This window comes from Macrobrachium rosenbergii, chromosome 17 (assembly GCF_040412425.1).
Source record: "Macrobrachium rosenbergii isolate ZJJX-2024 chromosome 17, ASM4041242v1, whole genome shotgun sequence".
In the NCBI taxonomy this organism is placed as follows: domain Eukaryota; kingdom Metazoa; phylum Arthropoda; class Malacostraca; order Decapoda; family Palaemonidae; genus Macrobrachium; species Macrobrachium rosenbergii.
The window spans coordinates 6,621,270-6,639,851 of record NC_089757.1 but is presented as its reverse complement, the minus strand read 5'-3'; the positions used below and the strand labels follow the sequence as shown (position 1 = coordinate 6,639,851).

Sequence of the window (18,582 nt, the reverse complement as noted above, 5' to 3'; positions counted from 1 at the left end):
AAAGAAAGAAGAGGGCATGGGAAAGAATAGATGATAGGCTTGAAAAGGGTGTGTAATGGGGAAGTGCTGGCGGGGAAAAGGAAACATGAATGTGCTTGAAAGATGTGGTGAATTGCGCAGTGTGTGTGTGCGAGGAGGTTCGATGTGCTGTTGAAGTCTTCTCTGTAGTAAACTTTAGCGTTATTGGATTTATCCACGATTCAGCATTTAAAGGATGAATGTCGTTGTGACTGGCGTCTTGTTTATTCTCTTGAGCCATCCCCAATCATGGGAAAAGGCTTATTGTGGAGCAAAACAAATCGACCGGCACAGACTAGCAAGTATAAAGTAAAAAAAAATGGACCGATGACAAACCTATACCTTTTGGAAATGACCAAACTTCTCTGAATGAATGGAGATCATGAGCCGACGAATCCAGGAGGAGACCGGGAATTCAAGTTTTGTAAAAAAAACTGCCTTGGAAACACTAAGTTCTTCAAAACACCAAGTTCTTCTAGATGGTATTATTATAAAAAATGCAAGGGTTGTACTCTATATATGAAATAAAGGAATGTCCAAAGAAGAAGCCTTCACTCCAAAGTTCTGTGGACCTTGGAAGGAAGACTATATGATTGTGAATGTCTAAACAGTGGCCTTGGAAAGAAACTCCCAGCGTTTTCTTCTGTCACTCCTCAAAATTTGGTGTGTATGGCAGACCGGAAACTGTGTTTTTAATTATGCGGATCACTGTGGTATGTGTAACTAACCTTACCTTTGTATGAAAGATAACAACGAAAAGTAACAAATGGCTTCAGATACGATCAGCCATGCATTGCTAACAAAAGAGACTCACTCACGCCTGAAGCGCATGAGGAAAGGACGGAGGGGTTTCTAAGGTCGTTTCCAGATGTGTTAGAATGGTTCGGACCTCATGTTTTTCGGCGAAGGTCCCGTGTCCCAGAGTTTTATGTGTGAAGGGAATGTGGCCATTACGGGACCCTCAGGAGGGGAGCTGGGCGGAACACATCAAGGTGATGGCAAATGGGTTTTATGGCCGAAAGAGGGCTCTTGTCAACGTCCGAGATTTCCACGCCGTGTTGTTTTGGGGAATTTTTATGTTGTTCACCGTGAAATACTCGCCGGGACCGTCCAGCAACATCTTTAGACCAAAGCCCAAAGAGTCTACGCCGTGGACCTTGCCTTAGATTGACCCTGAGATACGAGGGGGGACAAGTTCAGCGGTCAAGACGCACTTACCAAATAATGGTATAATGCTTTGGATGACCACGAAATACTAGTCAGGTACAAACGCCAATTCTGTTAAAAAAAATGAAGGCATATTGCACGCAGCTTTTTAATTTCCTACTATAGGCACACTTACTTCAGAAGATATTTTTTCGTAATCTTCGAGTGATGCGTTTCAAATTATTGTAACTCAAATTATAGCGAGAAGACGTAGCGACTCCTCCCTTTTCCCGTTTTCTAAAGCTTATCGCTTTTATTTTGATTAAGGAAGATTAAGGTACCTTCAATGTACCGAGAATCAAAGGCACCAAGAATCTAATGCAATGCAGAAAAACGCCATAAGCCGGTACCGATCTTAAAATGCTTTTAAAGACAAGCAATTCACGCTTTCAGAATGTCTCTCTTCATTATTAGTTCGACTGGATGACAGCCTTCACTCGAAATTGAAGGGCAATATCCAAACATTTTTTGATTTCACAAAGGTCAAGTACACAAACTTACGGCAAAGATGACCTGATAGGGTCAAAGAGAAAAATCAAAACCAACGACTTACTAAAATGAATGGCACAGGAAACCTGGGTGATATGGCTTTAAAAAATGGATTAGCTACTGCAGAAAGACTACTGAACAATAATCTTAATTCATGAAAATCTTCGTCACTGTGTAGGATTGGGAACAAAAGAATGCATTGAAATTCTATTTGCCGTCACATGACCTCGTCTTCTATGCCTCACCCTCTTGTCACTAAATGCCCAGTGCTACATATAATCAATGTTGTTCAGACATTACACAATCAAGAGGGACTCAAGTTCAGATAAAGAAGGATTCAGCTCTTACCTTGTATTATACAGAGCGTTACCCCAACCTGCAACGAAATTTTGTTGCATCAAGCAGTGCGTCATAATGAGCCCCGAAATCAAAAAAAGAGTGAGAGCACCAATTATTAATCTGACAATGAGTGACCCATGGTCGCTCATAAATTGAGGTTATGCTCCTTCTCGGGAAAACAAAACTGAAGATCTACCAAAAATCGCTTACCGCTAATACAACAACGGCACAGAGATAAAGGACCAGCCATTTCTTCTAGCTGAAGTCGGAGACCAACCGATTAACGGATTGACTGATGATGATGATGACCTCCCGGGTGTCGAAGAAAATGAATCAAGAAAATAAAACAAGGTCCCCATTTTTCAAAGACAAATAAATCCCTCGAGTTAATCACGAGTTATTTAAGACGCGAAATACTACAACTTCAGAGAGAGAGAGAGAGAGAGAGAGAGAGAGAGAGAGAGAGAGAGAGAGAGGAGACTGCATAAAAGGTCAAGATGTTGTTCAGACACCCAGGAATCGAGGACAATCCAAGCCTTTATCACAGGCCCCTGATGCAAAGAGAGATACTGGAAGTCTGGTAGATGTATCTCAGATTTACGCATGCGTGCGGCGACAGAGTCCAGACTCCTCTTCAGGGATATCCCTTGGGTACCATATAACCTCCTTGGAGGGAAAGCAGGTGACGTCGCTATCTCTTTCATATACCGACAACTCTTCTCTTTGATTTTATGACCTTTGTGTGTGTGTGTGTGTGTGTGTGTGTGTGTGTGTGTGTGTGCGCGCGCGCGCTGCTAAGAAAATAAAATAAATCAATAAATAAATTAGGGCGTGAGAGGATCGCCTTAAATGTGAATGCACCACTCTGCTAAAGAGATATACAGTCTCACAGGCATTGTGTGCATCCGTGCGTGTGTGTGTGTGTGTATGTGTGAATATGTGTGTGTTTTCTTGTGTTTGTGTGTATGTGTGAATGTGTGTGTTTTCTTAATAAAGTTCTTCATGCTACAGACTTGGGCAAGCGGATTCTATCGAGCTTTCGTAATCACAGGATCATGAATTTAAAAGCGTCTCCACTAATAAGGGCACTTCATTTTTTTCTACAGAGGGTGAGTCTGAACTAAATAACCGACAGCTGAGGCAAGCCATTGCAAATCGCAATTAAACCAGGAAGAGCAAATTTACTGATGAGAATAAGTTAAAACAGGAGTAATGTATTCAAACGATCGCCAGTCATTTCTAACTAGTATTACAATTAAACTAGGCTTGAAATGAAAGAATACGAGTAATTTTAGTCAATAGGGTTCTTATGATTAGAACTATCAAGAACTTTGGTGACTGGAAATGCTCCATGCGGCTTCAGCATTTGTAATGCCAACATTAAACGTCAGACGCTAATTCATTTCCAGCATATCTAATCGGAACTTTTATACACAAACTACAAGGACGTCTGTTGGCTAAAACTACACACATCAAAAGGTAGTGCTGACAGACTTGTTAATTTTACTTATGTTAGCCAAGAGATTGACTAACAATTGGGTTTTATGTCCAAAAAACACCAATTGATTGTATCTATCCAACTCTCTCCCTCTCTCTCTCTCTCAGTTAATGACGGAGTTATTAACATATTAGCATAGCATTATACTCTATTAGGAGAATACATACAGATACATACCAAAGTATATATACATGTGTGTGTTGTATATATGTGTATATATATATAATATATATATATACATATATATATATATATATATATATATATATATATATATATATATATATATATATATATATATATATCCAGCTGTTAAATTTACTCAGTTAAATCATTTCCCTGGAAGCCTTTCCCTTTCGCAGGAGGCAGGGGGGCCTCTGGAAAATCTTAACTTCATGGCTCTAATAAAATATCTTGGGATGAGGCTGCTACCATTGTGTAGACCTTTCATGGCTAAATCCTACTGTATCGAGGAAATATGAGAGACAAAAAAGAATCTAGTCCTCTGTGAAGATAGAGTTAAACCACACCGTTAACTTTTTTTTATCTTATTCTTCGTAACACTAGTTCCTCGTTGGACGAGTCGGCAGAGTTCTCGGCTGGCACTCTGCTAGGCACGAGTTCGAGTCTCCGACCGGCTAATGAAGAATTAGAGGAATTTATTTCTGGTGACAGAAATCCATTTCTCGGTATAATGTGGTTCGGATTCCACAATAGGCTGTAGGTCCCGTTGCTAGGTAACCAATTGGTTCTTAGCCACGTAAAATAAATGTAATCCTTCGCGCCAGCCCTAGGAGAGCTGTTAATCAGGTCAGTGGTCTGGTTAAACTAAAGAATACTTAACTTCTTCGTAACGCTTTTTGTGTGAGATGCCGCCTCAAGGCAATGATTCTAACCTTCCATCAAACGAGACACTCTCTTTCGTTTCCTCTGGGCTTTAGGCTAAAAACTTTACTTCCTTTTTATGAACTGAGTAAGATAAGGACACTGGGGGCCGTGTTTACTGTTCTCTGCATTAAGAAATTTTGTTGTGGATATTTTTTAGAATATAAGTTTATAGTGATTGACATTTTTTATTACGCCGTTAAAAAACTACACAAATTATTGCGATATGAACTGGTTAATTCATGAAACTTAGACTATAACGCCAAGCACTGGGCCACTTTCGGTAATTCAGCGCTTAAGACGGTGAAAGGAGGGAGTTAAGAATGGTTGGACAGGAAGATAGAAAGATCAAGAAAATTAAGGAAATGAAGTAGGAAGATCTGAAGGTAGAACTGGGAGAAAACCCCACACTTGCACTTGGAAGTAACAGTTCGAGGTGTTGGACAGCAAGCCTGAAGACGGGAAGCTAGAATGGACGTAAAATTAAAGGCAAAAAAAGTGCATGCAACTAGGGGCTGAGGGGACGCTGCAACCACTTATTAACCTACAGTGCACTACGTGAGGCGCACTGACGGTACTACCCACCTAAGAGATTTACGAAATAAAAAGTATCTTCTCTCATGCATTTTCTATCACTTGCGAACTTGAAACCAAGACCATGAAGTATTATGGTTTTATTTTTCATGGTCGATTTTTTTTAAAGGGTGACTATCAAGACGGGCATGACAGCTCAAATGAATCATTAGACATCTCATTCCTTGTAGACTGAAGAAATGAATAACTACTGGTCAGCTAAGGTCAGGTTTGGAGCAACTGTGCGCTACATAGAATATATTTCTAGACAAACTTCAATCACATTCAGTGGTAGATTTGTTGAAATAAAAAAAAAAAAATACGACAAACTACAAAAAAGGGATGTCTAATAATTGAGGAAATACGGAAGATACAATATACGATAACAATAGACTTCGCACGATTAACTTAACTTCCCTGACATTTTTCCCAATGCTTTTTTATGTCAGTTGATTTCTTTACCATAATTTTATTTATTTGTTAATATTTCTTATCGGCGTTTCATTAAACTTCTGTTCTCTTTCTTCTTCTTCCCCCACCCCCATCTCTCTCACGTATATGCATTTCATTATGTGTATCGTTTCAGAGCAAGTTGAGAGCCCTTTGGTCTCTGCATGTAAGTTCTTAATAATAATAATAATAATAATAATAATAATAATAAATAATAATAATAATAATAATAATAATAATGTCATGTTCCAAAAAGGACGGGCGGTCTTCCCACTGAAAAAGATTAACTTTAATCTGTTGGTTTTCAAACGTCATTACGTCGCATTATTTTCTCCTATCTACTTTTTACCTTTTTCAAATGCAGGGGCACTATTCCTACGTTTAACGCTCCTCTTTTTGAGACCGGAATTGGCGCGTGAACACGCATGGCAAGAAAGTATACAAGTGAAACTATGGTATTTCAGAAACAACACGAGATATGGGCCGAGGACGAAACACTATAAAAGCAGAAGACCCTAAAATTCCATAAGAAGATTGAAAAATCCCATTAGTCAAAGCCTTAGATCACACGCCAGCCTACCCTACTTGCCTTCAGAATGTGGTTGAAGTTTTGGGGATTCCGCCTCTTATTTTCAATCCGAGATCCTCGCCAGTGACAGAATAGCAATAGAGATGTGATTTAGATACGATAAAACTGGAGATACGATACAGATATACTCGTTTACACAGGGTTTCTCGTCCTTTTCTCCTCGGGTTCAAGAACCTGCACTGAGCTCGAAAGAGGAGTTCTAATGATCAGGTCCTGCTAATGGTGTGCTCTGATAGGAGGTTGAAAATATACGTAAGTTTGCTGAGAGAGAGAGAGAGAGAGAGAGAGAGAGAGAGAGAGAGAGAGAGAGAGAGAGAGAGAGAGAGAGAGAGAGAGAGAGAAAGTGTTAACGCATGAAATGATTAATTCTGTATTAAAGAAAATTACTGATAACTGTAAGGTAGATGGAGTGATAGGACGAAAGTCATAACCTTCGGATAAAACGTTTCGAACCACGTGATATAAACTGATAAAGACTTCCGATGTGCATATGGCAAACTGAAAGCTGCAACAGATACGATGTTGCTATCCGCAGATATTTCTAATCAATCGCAAACTTTTAGTGCTACAGTACTGTACATCGAAAAATTATATGAAACAGCTAATTGAAACAAACTACGAGTGTCTTATTTAATCTATGCATAAATAAATACATACATACATATATATATATATATATATATATATATATATATATATATATATATATATATATATATATATATATATATATATATACATTTCATAACTTTTGACACAAGAATGTTTTATAAAATAATACTAGAGTATATGGTCAAAAAGAAGTGGCTACATTCTTTTGTTTAAATAATATATATATATATATATATATATATATATATATATATATATATATATATATATATATTGTATATATATATACATTATATATATACATATATATATATACTGTATACAGCAATCCAGTGCTTTGTCACAAATAATAAAACAATAAGGATAAGTACTACAAAGAACAAATATGATGAATGAAATACTAACGACATCTAGTCTTCATAGGGAAAAACACTATTTTTAAATGAATACGTTAAATGGGTGTAAATAATTGTTTAATCACAGGACTAGACTACTTTAACATCCTCTGTGTTGATTTACAAAATTACTTACTGAAGTCGGTACAAGGTTTAATTAAAATGCAGCTTGATTAATAATAAATCCAGGCGGGAGAGGGTCGCACCCATCCTAATTCAGCTTCACTATACATATATTGAACTTAACAATGAAAATAAAAAAAGCTTAATTGTTTTGAAGTGCAACAAGAAAAATAATTAAAACTGAAATATATAAAGACCTGCTACAAAAGCATATCACTCATAGCATGTACGGAAACAATAAAACTTTCATAAACTTCATGTTAATAACGTTTCCCCAAGAACTACTTTGATATAAGAAAATAAATAAAATACACGTTATGAAAAATAAACGAGGTCTAAGGACTGACTCAATAAGGGTTTCCATGAAAAAAAACAGGGATGAAGATGAGATATATATATATATATATATATATATATATATATATATATATATATATATATATATATATATATATATATATATATATATATATATATATATATATGTGGGTCACATAGTGAGAAGACAAGAACTAGAACATCTCTCTCTCACTGGTAAAATCAATGGAAGGAGGCCGTGAGGTAGACCTTGACAAAAATATATGGATGGATTGGTGAGAATGACTGGAGGAAGAATGTCTGCAGCTCAGTTGCTGCAGAAAGCCGGAAATAGAGAGGAGTGGTGAGTCATGATTGCTGACGTCCTTGGGGATATGGCACCTGGATGATGATGATGATGATATATATATATATATATATATATATATATATATATATATATATATATATATATATTATATATATATATATATATATATATATATATATATATATATATATATAATATATATATGTATATATAAATCGAATGAAATGCTGTCAATTGGGTCATTGCTGAGTCGGGAAGTTGGGGAAAACACGTTGGTATGCAAGCTGCAGTTAGCGTGCCCAGGTAACTCTTTGGGTCCAGTGGCGCTCAGGTTCCAACTTCTTTTACGACTTGTATGGCCTAGTGAGCAGCGCCCTTACTTTTCAAATGACAAACCTGGGTTCGATCCTGATGTGAGTCAGAAATTTATTTCTGTTTTACACGTGATTGTGTGTTGATTATTTATATATATATATATATATATATATATATATATATATATATATAAAAAAACATGTATGTATGCATATTATTATTATTACTATTATTCAGACGATGAACGTTATTCATAAGGAACAAGACACACATAGGCCACTGACTTGAACTTTAAGCCTCCAAAGAATATGGTGTTCATTGGAAAGAAGTAGTAGAAGGTATAGGAAATACATGAAGAGGTGATCAGTTATTGGAAAGGCAAAAATAATGTATATTATGTATGTATGTATGTATATATATATATATATATATATATATATATATATATATATATATATATTAATACCAACCTATAGCCTGGGATAAGTCTGAATGACACCCTATAAACTTTCTCTCTCGCTACTTTTTCCATCTTTCACCTCCCTATTACACCACTGCTATATATCTCTCTCTCTCACTTCCTTCCCTATCTCTCTCTCTCACTTCTCTCTCACTCTTTCTTTCTCTCATCTTCTCTCTCCACCCTGACTCTTTCCCTTTTCTTCTCCCTAGCTACTCTCTCTCCTCACTACCTCTCCCTCTCACTCTCTTTCACTCTGCATTTCCTCTCCCTCTCACTTTCTTTTTCACTCTCTCTCAGTCTCTTTCCCTCTTTCTTCTCCCTAACACCTCCTTTCTTTTTCTTCTCTCTCTCTCCCCCTCAAACCCTCCTGTCTCTTTCCCTCTTTCTTCTCCCTAACACCCCTCTACTCTCTCTCTCTCTCTCTCTCTCTCCTCACTCTCCCTCTTCTCTCCTCTCTCTCTCTGTCACACCCTTCCCAACCCTCACACACCTTTGGTGCCACTGATGTCTTACCCCCACAGTATTCTTTTCCAGATAGCATATGTATACCGAAATTAGGTATGATAAATTTGTAAAGTTACTAAGTCTACAGGCATAACCAGCTCCGTTTCACTGGCAGAACCAGCCCCATTTCAGGGAAGCCCTTCCACCCCCACCCCCTTTGGTGCCTTTTGGTGTTAGTGATGTCTTACCCCAACTGTGTTCCTATCGAGATAGTAAGTCATATGCATACCAAGTTTGGTTGAAATTGCTCAATGTGTTTCAGAATTATGCTGGAACATACATACATACACATATACAATACAATATATATATATACCATGAATGTATATACATATATATATAATTTACCATGAATGCATGTATATATACATATATACATATGTAACAGTATTATATTCAGAAAACTATTTATAATAAACGCCCATGAAAACAAAGCACGAGGAACAGGTGAACGTATAAGGCGATTTGTTAACCCTGCCAGTTACAGAATCTTATTCGTAAGATGGTGATTCAGAGAGATACAAAGAAACTATTATTGGTGATTCATAGCCTAAAAGAGTGTTATTCATAGTAGGTGATTCATATAGACCTAATGGCCAAGAAAAATGGCACTATGATTTTGGCTCTCGTTCTTCGCAGGTCGACACCAAGTTATTACTAAGTGATAAGACGATATCGCTCACCATTAAGTTCAATACTGGAGGCCAACAGGTCATGGAATGAAAGGAGCCTTATGTCACCCTCAGAAGGTGTGGGGAAAGTGAACGGTGGCTAATGCATGCTGAATAAAGAAACCGTGAGTATATGAAGTGTTATGGAATTCGTGACCAAAATGAAACAAATGAAAGAAAGACTTGAGACATGCCCCGGGACAAACCATATACTGTATATATATAAGGAAAATGAGAGGGAACCGACTGAAAAGAAGAGCTGGCGCTAAAAGACTGGAAGATCGGTATGTGTGTGTGACTTTAGTGCAGAGACATGCCCAGTGGTGGTGAACGAACTTAGAATATTTACCTCTCGAGAAATCAACTTAGTTCTGGGTTCAAGTCTCAGGACCGGACTTGGCAAATAACACCCAAGTGCAGCTATATGAAAATGGGGGGAGTTTATCATTTAAAGAGGATAATAAAGAGAAGGGACTTAAGTGTATCTGTTAAAAACCCTGATGATTTTCTTTTATTTCATTCTAAACAACATGTTCCTTGAACAGTGAACGCCCATGCTAACATGCCCTCGACACACCTACCGTAGAGTCAGGCTACGAAATAGCACCAATTGAATACATATATATATATATATATATATATATATATATATATATATATATATATATATATATATATATATATATATATATATATATATATATATATATATATATATATATATATATATATATAATATATAGTATATACAGTATATAATACATATATATACGTATATATGCATATATATACATACATATATATATAATATTACATATATATTATGTATATAATATATATATATATTTTTTTTATATATATATATTCCATCTGTCCCTTTATCCAGTTAGACAGAAATCCAAATTTAACGGCTGCTGAAAAGACGCCATGACAGGGCTGAACTTATGTAGGACTATCCCCACCAGAGCACCTGATTTGGGGGAAACAATACCACTCCTTAGCCCCACCATCGGATGTTTTGGGGGGCCAGGTAGTCGTTAAGGACATAGAGCGAATCCGGGCTGTAGATAGGCTATTATCCTACCTCATAAGTCCTTAACTATGAGACCTATTTTCCGTATGACCTTTCACTGGCTGTGTGAGTGCTTTCAGATTAGTGATGTCCTGTGCTCCAAGCCAAACAACAAAGCGGACGCGATGCCTGCAAGATGGGCACCAGACACTCCTCATCCAACCGCCACAGTATCGAGTGGTGCTCTCCTTTTCGTCTCTCTGGGTGGAGCCGAATGCAAGACTCTGGCGGCCAAATTTCATCTAGTGCTACGAGCTCTGAGCAGAAGGAATAAGAACCTGTTATCCAGCCCCTCCGATGGTCTGTGTCCCTGCCTACAACAAAACCCTAGCATATATGTCTAACTGCCATCCTGCCAAGTGCCAGAGCCTTTTGATTCGCAGTCTGGGACACCAAATGGTTCCCCCTTGCTAACCCCGTTGCGTTAAGAGCAAAAAAGGAAAAAATCCGTTAACCAGTAGCAACCTTCACAGTCAATTGTGTTAAGCTATTTCAGTGCCGCAGCCTTTTATATTCAGCAATTGGCTGCGCAGTCTAATTTTATTGCACATTGTATGTGCTTGCTTGCTGCACTGTCAGCCTTTTCATCTTAATTTCCTGATTCCTTCATTTGTAAATAAATTCATTTTAAAGTACATAATTGGTTAACCATGACGACATCCAATTCTCTGTTCACTCAAATATGATATCAAGGTAAGTCAAGTTTATCCATTCCATTTACTGCTTACATTCTGGGTGTTTTGTGTTGGCTTTCAAGGCAGTTAATTAAAATAATCAAACCCCCATTCTTCCAACTGCCCCCAGAATGTAACAATATATATATATATATATATATATATATATATATATATATATATATATATATATATATATATATATATATATATATATATATATATAATGACTAGCACTGTCGCTTCTAGAAAGCTGAATCTTTAATAGGAACAGTATGGCCAGTAGAAACGTCAGCATTTTCAGTTATAACTTTATTTATTTCCAACACCAACGTTTCGGGATACAAACCCCATCTTTAGGGCTAAAAACAGAAAAAATGACAAATCCATACATCAGGAGTCAGATAATAAAAAATTAATAATAATAATAATAATAATAACAATAAAAGTACATCAATGAGCTTTAAATTTTAAATGAAAGCAAAATGGCAAGTAATTAAACACGAAATTTACATCAAAGAACAAAGCTACTAGGCATAAGGACACTAACTTTCAGGAGAATAATAATAAAAAAAGGAATAGTAACAAGAAAAAAAACCACAAGTGAACATCTGAGAAAATCACATTATTCCAAAATAAGAAAAAAGTATTTAACATTAATTCTAACAAGCAAAAAATTCCTGTATATAATTACAAAAGGTAAAAAAGCAAAAACATCGAGACGAGAACTCACCGGCACAGAATCTATATAAAAAGACTGAATAAATCACTCTTTTGACACCAGGGAAGGCCAACACAAAGAGGCGAGAAGGTAGAATGGACGAGTGGTCTATTAGGCAATGTCTAATTGTACAAAGTTCAGTATATCTTAGTTTAACCAGACCACTGAGCTGATTAACAGCTCTCCTAGGGCTGGCCAGAAGGATTAGATTTGTACAGCAGTTGAATGGTTGTTGAGGGTTGGGGACTCGAGAATGTGTAATGACCGGTCATCTATAGCTTGAGACAGGATTCTGAAATCACTGTGCAGAATATTCTGTTTGTATTTTACTGGATAAAGCTAATTCTGTCCGGTAACTGACACCCCGATGACAATCGATGCGAACGTTCAACAGCCGACTGGAATTACCCACATAGGTTCCCAAATTGCATTTGGGACAAGTTGATAAATATGCTGTTGAAGATCGCATCAATTCCGGTATGTTGTCTTTGAACTTGAAAAGACTTCTGATTTTTAAAGGGTTCTTAAAAATAAAATTAAATTTAACGTGTGGATACATACTGCTAAGTACGACAGTGAGTTCTCGTTTTACAAGTTTGTATATTGGGCAAAAAGACAAAGATATGTACAATTCTTATTATGGTACATTACAAGTGGATGTTTTAGGCTTAATGTCATTTAAAAACTCAAAGTCTTTAAGACTTTCTCAAATAGGTGGGATGGATAACAATTCCTGCTAAAATAGTTTTGCAAGAAAATTACCTCACGAAATTTGACCCAATTGCATGATAAATTATAAGCCCTAAAATAAAGTCTTACATGCATTAAGTTTAAAACCCAACGGACAAAAGGTAGAAAAATTTGTCCCCAAACCAGCAAAAGTCTTCTTTCTGAAAACACCTGTTAAAAATTGATCAATACGTCGCGAAATTGTCAGGTCTAAAAATGGCAGTTCGTTACCCGATTCGAACATCTATTTTACTATGGACATAGAATTGGATAACGAACTATCCCAATTTAAAATGACTTTGATTTTAACCAATTTTTGTGGCTTAATGTGTATATATTTGATGTGTGTATATTATTTACACACGCACATATATATACATATACTTTATATATATATATATATATATATATATATATATATATATATATATATATATATATATATATGTGTGTGTGTGTGTGTGTGTGTGTGTGTGTGTGTGTATGTCTGTGTATATATACATACATACATGCATACACACAATATATAATATATATAGTCACCAAAACTGCTCTACAACGATAAATAATTACCTTAATGCAATGAAATCGGAATAACATTTAATCCACCTCCTTCCATTCATGATTAGCGAGCGTGTCATAGCTGTTGCCCCTAATCAACCAGGTACACTCTGACGAAGTTATGAGAAAACTTGTTCGTTCAAAGAAGCTAACTACAAAGTTTCTTGCCAGCGAACTTAGCCATCAAGTTCGGGTGAGACAGAAGTTTCTCTCTGGACCAATTTCCAATGTTGGGTGCATGTCCGTTCGTGTGTGTGTGTGTATGTGTATAGGAGAGATGTGTGTGCTAAGCAAAAACGTAGTACATATATCTACAGATGTATATGAGAGGAGATAAATTAAGCTCTAAAGAGAGAGAGAGAGAGAGAGAGAGAGAGAGAGAGAGAGAGAGAGAGAGAGATGCACCAAACAAACACAGCAACACACGTGTCGATCACCACCCCGCGAAGGCCACACCTTTAAAGCAGACTGATTCGTCGAATTTCACAATGACTCCAATTAACATGAAAGAAAAAGCAACGATAACATTCAATTAATGTTTCGGTTTAATAACGCAGACACACGACCCCCACAGCGTCGCGTCAAGTTACGGCCTGACTGACGATGTCCTGCTCCGTTTTTGTTCGCGTTCTCTCGATATTTTTGTATTCTTTTTCAGTCCAGCGTCGTTTGTTCCGTAGTGCAAAACAATTTAGATGGATGAAATTGCGGTGATATTTGTTATACATGGCTAAATGATGAAGTCCAATGGAGTTATAATCAAGATATATTTAAAGGGCAACAAAGTAGGATATGCAAAAAAAAAGTCCACTGTACTAAATCATACACAATCCAGCTTCAGAATGAAAGATTCATAAATAAAAAACTGGTATAGTGACTAACCCTTTTATAAATAAACAAAGACAGGTAAAATTGACTCTATATCAACCCTGCCCTCCTGCTAGCGTAGTAGGTCTCGAGATTCGTTTAGAATTGAAGCGGAGCAGAGCAATTCAAGAAGGGATATCAATATTCTTCAAAATAAATAGCTGGAGTGGCATACAACGCCCAATAAGAAGCTCACCATGCAGAAATTCCTTACCTGATGCCCCACTTGATTTGTATTGCATAATCATTTACGATTCTGACCCTCAAGATTGGAATCCGTAGCAATAGTTTCACGGCAAAGATACTTGTATGTCCCTAGACTATCCATCATGGATCTATGGCATCTCATAACTGACCTGTCAGTCAGTATGCCCGCCTTTCTGTATGTCCATCCGTCCGCTAATTCTAGCTTTTCAGAGCAACACTTTTAAACTCCACTAACGAAGTTGATGTGCAGACTAAAGTCAAGGTCAGGGTGATGCTTAAGAGATCGAAGGTAAAAAAAAAATCGCCGTCTAATCATCTTATGAATCGTACAGAACGAACCTGCCTCATGATTATAAGGTCACAACGTTCCAGAGACGCCAGTGCTTAGCACACTTTCCCCACAGAGTTATTTCTGTATCAGAAAAGACTGGTGCTTCGAAAACTCAAATAAAAATGCTTTATTCATATGAAGGAATTGAACAACATAAAAGATTCTATTAATTACATTTACATGTTTCTATTTCTCTTAAAGATCACAACATGCTGAACGTGGAAGCAACGTTTTATATGACATGCTGTACTAATAACAAAGAAATTATTTTCAACAGTGTGAATAAATGAACGAAAAATTGACTAATTAGAAAGATAAAAGAAAATGTTAACTTTTAAGTATGAATAAAATTGTGAATGAAAAATCTTAACTTTTAATTATATATATGACATATAATATTATATATATATATATAGACATATATATATATATATATATATATATATATATATATATATATATATATATATATATATATATTTATATATTTATGTATTTATATATATTATGTATTTATATATATATATATATATATATATATGAATATATATATGTATACAACTAAAAAAGCAACATGAAGACCTTGTAACTGATGAGTTACGAACCCAGGTCTATTTTTTTTAACGTGGCGAAAATGCACATAGCAAAGGTAGTGAAATTGATGATGATTGTTTGAGTATATTATGTCTAAATAACATAGATAAATTTCATATAATTGCCTGTTGATCCGAATGAAAGCTTAATAAATAACCTAGAGTTCTACCTTTAACATATTTGAACCTGAGTCCAAAAGTAAACAGCACGGTCGCCAAAATCAATGCCTTATGATGGGTTCCGGATAAAGGCATGAATGCATAAATGCATTTTCTATATATTCTAATGCAAAGTGGAAAAAATCACACTAAATATTAAAAGAAACATGTAATTATCAACATTTTCAAAGGCTTTGATTCTACTTAAAATTAGCAGCTGGTACAAATTACTATATGTGAAACTAACAAACACCTATCATTTTAGTCCATGAGCCGGTATCGAAACGTCCCCAACCCAGGGAATTTTCAAGACCTCCTAATTTTCATCCTAGAGCCTTAATTATGCATTTGTATGCGTATGACAAATAGTGAATGTTCTAGACATTGTAAAAAACAAAGTTGGTTTTTCCAGATACCCCCATCAGCCTTTTCGTGGGCTTCAGTGGTGATAATTGGCCTCGTACATCACTTCAGTTTATCGGCAATAACTCCATTTCTTATCTGAGCAATTTAAGGAGGGTCTCACTGAAAAGCCATGTTTTTGTCTGTCTTTTCTATGCGTAATGGGATTCTTTCCATCTGACCTGAAGCTCGTTTTGAAAGATTTATAACTGGAAGTAGTTTAGAAATTTATAAATATTCCACAAGATGTTTCAAAATAGTTTTGTTTGCAATCATGACCACCAGTTACTAAGAGACTTGTTTAGGAACCACCTAATTATCTTCCTAAAAGTGTTTTCCTTCTATTTCCAAGTGGTTGACCAAATATGAATGTGGCATGCATGGTAAAGCAGTAGTTCTCCCAACCGCACCTTACATTAGTTTACTGGTAATTACTGCACTTCTTATACATCCGAAGCAGTTGGGAAACCATTGAAATGCTAGATTTCTTGACTATATTTCGGTTATATAAGTCAAATGCTCAACATTGTTAATATCAAATAACCTTCCCCATACTGCAGATGGGTCAGACTATTCCTGGAAAAAATGTGGTTATAAAGCCAATAAACTAACACTTTGACCTAAAATATTTTGCTGAAATAAATGTACATGCTACTTACGTTATTGTATTTTTTCCTCATCACAACGCAGCAGTCTGTAATTGTTACAGTTTTTTAGTTTTCTGCAAAAGAAAACCAATTTGACGGCAAATCAGTCCTACAAAATTCAACTTCTAGGGGTAACTTCGTTACAGATACCTACAAGAAAAACTCAAAGTTTCGAAAGGTCTGAAAGGGGTAGCTCTGAGGTAAACTTAATCAAGGGGTCCAGTACTAAAGTATGTCGAGGGTGGAAAGCATTCAAGCGAATAACACCGCAAGTGGTGTTATATGACACTGGTATTGGAGACAGTATAAGATTAATTAGCATAAAGCATGTACCAGACTTCTGTAGTATTTTGCCAGCTTTTCACTCCTTTACAGGCGTGATACAAGTGCTTGTGTACGCCGTGGCAAACTTATCCGAAGAAAGCTGCAGATAAAATCCCAAAATCCAAAGAACTGTGTACCTGTGTAAGTCGTTCAACTTGTAATACCCATGAATATTTTGTATGTGCATAAATACCAAACCAACTCGTACCGAATTTGCATTTTCAAGCAAAGCTGCCGGCCAGTGGTGGGTAAAATTTTCTCACACATGTAATGGTACTGATCTTAGTTCACTAACATAGAAATGGAAGGGGAACACTTCTAAAAAGATGTTCAAGGGGTTCCTAAATAATCTTTGAGTTACTGGTGGTCATGATTAAAAACAATATCTTTTTCACGAAATCGTGTGGAAAATTTACACATTTCCAATTATCATATCTCGCAACGGGCTTCAGATTCGATTAGAAGAATCATATTATATATGCAGAAGCTAGACAAACTTGGCTTTTCAATGAGACCTCACTCAACTGATTAAGAAATGAAGGAGTTATGCCGGTAAACTGAAGTAATGTAAGAAGTCAATTATCACCGCTCGAGCCCATGAATAGGTTCATGTGGTTTGTACAAAAACAAGTTTTTTTTGTCATGTTTGAATCATTATTTTTTTGTCACACAGAAAAGTATAATTTGCATAAACTATAAAGATATGCAAATAAAACAAAGGGCTTATTAGGAACCGCTACGCCACCACAGACAATATATTTAAGTGGATCATGTCAAGATTAGCGAACCCACTCGCAGTAGGGTTCGCTAATCTTTACAAGAAGGTTATTGGGTTTCTTTATTCTTTACATGGGAGAAATCGGGTTCGCTGTTCTAGACATGAACACTTCGGTACCAGACATTTGATCCCCCAAAGGCTAGTGCTAAACACGGCGAAACAGTGTAGATGAATCACTGTTTCGCCGTGTCTAGTACTAGCCCTCATGTGGAATCGAAGTTCGGACCGGAAAGGGTTGGCCTTTCTTTACAAGGGGATCATTGGGTTCGCTGTCAAGATGTTGGGTTTGCTAATCTTGACATGATCCAAGAAAGTATCATACAGATGGATGAAATGGACGATATGAGGCCTTAATAACATACACGGAAGATATCCATAAATAAAAAGAAGGTAATTTTCCGGAAGACTCCAGCCAGCCATTTCGGAAGGTTCCAGCTAGCCATTTTTGCACGAAAAACCATTTCGGGTTTTTCATGCAAAAACGGCTAGGAAGTGATAGGCCACTAAAACAACCTAAAAATACGCAACCTACCGTAACCTAGGGGTATTTACTGGTTACAATTTTGCCGTATTAGCTTTGAAGGGGGTGGGGGCCGGTATTGTCTTACCTTATAAGTCGTAATTTGATTAATTATTTTTCTCTGTTATTATGCATTTGCGAAGGTCATGCCTACTGAGATGACATTTTTGTTTTGATGCGTTTTACCCAAGAAAAATATAAATTATAATGTGGGAGGAGGCTGGAGTCTTCGAAAAATA

General features: G+C 36.4%; 1 protein-coding gene across 1 annotated transcript in view; it reads right to left on the bottom strand.

The window, feature by feature from the left end:
- LOC136847689 (uncharacterized) overlaps positions 1-18,582 on the bottom strand; it is a 138,895-nt gene that overhangs the window by 119,200 nt on the left and 1,113 nt on the right. The gene's annotated exons all lie outside the window — the stretch shown is intronic.